The sequence below is a fragment of the Octopus bimaculoides genome, chromosome 15 (genome assembly GCF_046866305.1).
Source record: "Octopus bimaculoides isolate indiv1 chromosome 15, ASM4686630v1, whole genome shotgun sequence".
NCBI lineage: Eukaryota > Metazoa > Mollusca > Cephalopoda > Octopoda > Octopodidae > Octopus > Octopus bimaculoides.
The window spans coordinates 12,125,544-12,130,543 of record NC_142942.1 but is presented as its reverse complement, the minus strand read 5'-3'; positions in this window follow the sequence as shown (position 1 = coordinate 12,130,543).

The window sequence follows — 5,000 nt, the reverse complement described above, 5'->3', positions numbered from 1 at the left end:
TTTATTTCGAAGCAGTTTTCGTCATTTATTTTAATTCTGAAAACAATGCGTGATTATGATTAGAAACAAAATTGGTTACACACACCCAAACAACACACATACATACATACATCACATATATGTGTATCGATATAGATAGATAGATAGATAGATAGATAGATAGATAGATAGATAGATAGATAGATAGATAGATAGATAGATAGATAGATAGATAGATAGGGCGAGAAAAAGAGAGATTATATATATATATATATATATATATATATATATATATATATATATATATATATATATATATACATACATACATACATACATACATACATACATACATACATACATACATACATACACATATATATATACATACATATATATCTATACATACATATATATATATATATATATATATATATATATATATATATATATGGCATTAATAAAATTACAGGAAGTATTTGTTTTTGTTTTATGCTTATGGAACATACAGGCGTTTCGATAAATTAACTGCCAATATTGCATAATTGCTTGTTGAAACATTATGAGATGAATTAATAAGATTATATAATGTTTCAACAAGCAATTATGTAATCCTGGCAGTTAATTTACCGAAACGTGTATATGTCTTACAAGGCATAAGATATATGTTTTCTTTCTCTTATTAATGTTTTCTGCATTTCATTACTTCTCATACGTCATTCTCTATTCCGCACATTAACCATCTCTATCGCTTGAGCCTCACGTTTTCCCTGTTGTCTACCTTCTGTAAGAATATCACCTCTAGTTATACATTTATACAAGTGTGTTCTTCGCATACTTATTCCTTTGTAAGTTGCATCAGTCATATTTTAATGACAACACGTCCCATTTCCAAGATCAAAATGAGAGTGGTCACTGTACCGGAGTAACAGTTGTTTAGGAACTGCATTGTATATGATGGCCACAATGTCTTTTATCAAGGCGGGAATCAGTGTGATTGCTTGTCCATTAAATATGTTGATAATTTCCTCATTTATAGAATCAGTAACAACACTGACTTTTCTTTTTGTAGGACCTGGATTCCTTACTGAAACAAAGTAGGACCAAACACTAGCAATCATCATTTCTATTGTAATTTCGTACTTGTCTCAAGGCAGCGAGCTGGCAGGATCGTTAGCACGCTGGGCGAAATGCTTAGCAGTATTTCGTCTGTCTTTAGGTTCTGAGTTCAAATTCCGACGAGGTCTAGTTTGCCTTTCATCCTTTCGGGGTCGATAAATTAAGCACCAGTTACGCACTGGGGTCGATATAATCAACTTAATCCGTTTGTCTGTCCTTGTTTGTCCCCTTTTTGTGTAGCCCCTTGTGGGCAGTAAAGAAATAAGACACGTTAGCACGCAGGGCGAAATGCTTAGTGGTATTTCGTCTGTCTTTACATTCTGAGTTCAAATTCCGCCGAGATTGACTTTGCATTTCATCCTTTCGGGGTTGATCAATTAAGTACCAGTTGTGTAAAGGGGTCGATCTAATCAACTGGACCCCTCCCCGAAAATTTCGGGCCTTGTGCCTTGAGTAGAAAAGAATTTTGTACTTGTCCCACCAAGCATTGATAACATTTAGCTTCCAACACCCGCTGGTCTTTTACGAACCTAATGAAGCCGTTCTTCTTCAACACTGCGATAGATATTGATGATGTATTCTTGTGATCACCTCCCTCCCAATCTAAAGACTCCCAACCTAAAGACTCCTAACCTAAAGATCATTGATTCCATTCATCATCGTGTATACATATTAATCCAACAGAGTGATTATTTTGACATTATTCCCATTCATAAGCGTCATATCTCAAATGTTCTGTTTTCTTGGAAAGAGAAGAGATCATAATCCTTAAACAATGGATCATAATCCTCATTCAGTTGGCTAAATAGCTGCAAAGCTCTATAGTATTTACATAAAGCAATGTCGCAATGTCCCCAGTTCCGAGTTGAAAGTTTCTCGCAAAACACGGACCAATGATCAAAAGGAATTGTCATATCAGAAATGGTATCGTTTGCAAATTTTTCGCACACGGCCAGCAATTTTAGGGTTTGGAATAAGTTGATTACATCGACCCGAGTATTCAACTGGTACATATTTTATCGACCTCGACCCTGAGGGATGAAAGGCAAAGTCGACCTCGGAAGAGTTTGAACTCAGAACGTAAAGACGGACGAAATGTAACTAAGCATTTTGCCCGGCGTGCTAACGATACTACCAACTCACTACTTTCGTGTCAGAGGTAATATTACATGTGGTACATAAAAGTTCCAGTTGTCACTATACACATACTAGAGGCCCCATACTAGTTTCAGAATTTGTTGGCTCATGTTTGGCATTTTACACATTCGGGGTGCAGTTTGAATGTAAAACTCTACTGTCCCTCTTTAATTTCTCTCATGTCAATTTTTTTCCCCCGAAGAATGACACTTTTTGTTGATTTTATTAAATAATAAAAGCAAGTCTTGCTGGCGCAGACAAACACACATCTCTTTAAAGTCTGTTTGATCGTATTAGAGCCGTGTATCTCATAGAAAGTGGGTGCTTTTTAAAATTTCAAATAGATGCTGACAAATTGCCATATTTAATAAAATTAAAATGATTCCTAAATTTCTAAACATCTCCACGATCATAATGAAGTTAGAAGAATTATGTGGATTCAAACAATATTTTGTGTCTTCATTAATAAATTGTGGGTTAACAAAAAAATGTACTGGGGTTAGTATTTGACAGTTTGCAAGCTTCTGTGGTAGCGACCAAGTTAAATATTATATAATTCGATATATTTGTGTGTGTATGTGGTGGGGTGAATGTAGAAATACACCACGTAGGATATATCGTAAGCAATTCAAAATTATTTACGAATATATCAATGGCCAAAACATGCAATCAAAACATTTTTTCATAAATTTATTTTTCCCTCATATCCAGCTTTTCGCCGCGGCTCGTTTAACTGACCTCTTCTTATAAAAAATTCTGCATGATGTTTGAATTCAGAATTTGAATTGTATAAACAGACGTTGACACTTTATTCCTGTCGGTCGGGACACATGTTAAGCCCCAAGGTATGTTTTTGTGTGTTAATTTCTATGTACAGGAATGTTCTGAAGAGAAGAATGGATATATTTTTGGTTCCTAACTTCGAAATTGCAAAAGAGGACTAACCTTTTATTTTTATTTAATTTTTGAATTTCTATATCATGTCGCTCGCCGACAGCTTTTATCGTTGTGGAGATATAATATGAATGTTTTTAGTGGGTTTGTAGCGGTTTAGACTGCTATTTCTGGACATGTAAGGGTTTTTATAACCCTCTCCGTTATAATTGTGATTTATTCACAATTATACACTCTCTCATACACTCTATATATACACATACATACATACATACATACATACATATATATATAGATCGGTAGATAGATAGATGTATTGAATGTATATGTATATAGATATTTGTATATGTATATATATGTTTAAGTCTCAATCTTAACTCTTTGAGAAAAAATCTTCTCTCCAAATATTATATCTGTATCAAGGAATTTCCAAAACACTCCAAATATGTATATATATATATATATATATATATCCATGAAACCGATAAAAGCTATATGTGTGTGTGTATGTATGTATGTATGTATGTATTTATGCATGTATGTGTGTATATATACATATGTATATTGATATATGTACACAGTTGTTCATGCGTATACGTGTATATGTATATAACTCTATCTCTTAATTTTAGTATTTCAGTTAACAATCTGTCTAAGCCATAAAAGATTGAACATTGATATTATGTCCTTCTTGCTATTATATCTCATAAGAATCAGCGCTTTTAATTAATTTTCTAGTTAACTATATCTACCATCTGGTAAGAACCATACCTCAGAATCGCGCCACAATTGTAACTGCGTCGTATAAGACCTACCTTCCTATTTCAGTTAGCAATTAGTGTTGTCTATTGGCAAAGGACCCATCATATGTTATTTAACTATTTCTCTAGTCTACAAAGGATCACGCCTTGGGATAATGTCACTACGTTTTACTACTTCTAAGACCTACCTTCCTATATTACATAACAATTTGTCTCATTTATGAGGGAAGACTATCCAGATCCTCAGATAGATTAGCAGTAGATATATCTTCCTACTTGAGCTAATTTATCCAGTATATAAACGAACATACTTCAGAGATCCAATCTTCAATGGATTTTTTTACGTTAATCTTACCAGGAAATCTCGATACCACTACAGCTACAGTTCCAGATCTTCCTGTTTTCTGGACCAATTTTATTCTCCCGAGGTACAGCGATATCAATTATTTCTCATTACTCTCAAAAGCTTTTTTTTTTTTTTTTCGTGATCCTTTCTTTACAATATACAATAAAACACTTCCAGATCCCTTACTTTCTACATTATAATGATTATATTAGTTGGTGAAATCCCAAAAGATTTTTGAGATGTCATTCGATCGACTATTTTATAACTGGAACGCCCAGGATCACACTGTTTCTCCATTGTTTTTTTATAATTCATGCTTTCTTCATAATTCCCACTGGACAATCCATGCGACATTATCATGGCTTCTCCTATATTTCTTTTGAGATGACTCACCGTTTTTACTTATCAAAAGGAGATACATTCTTACCATTTATTATTCTCTCTATTCCCCCCACCACCACCACCACCACCATCATCATCATCATCATCATCATCATCATCATCATCATCATCATCATAATTATTATAATATTATTATTAGTAGTAGTATTATTATTATTGAGGCAGGGTGGTGACAGAATCGTTAGTACGCCGATCAACGTGCTTAGCTGCATTTCGTTTGTCCTTATGTTCTGTGTTCAAATTCCGCCAGGGTAGATTTTGTTTTTCTCCCTTTCGAGGTCGATTAAATAAGTACCAGCTACACACTGGGATAGATCTAATCGACTTGATCCCTTCCCCCAAACTTGAGGCCTTGTGCTTCC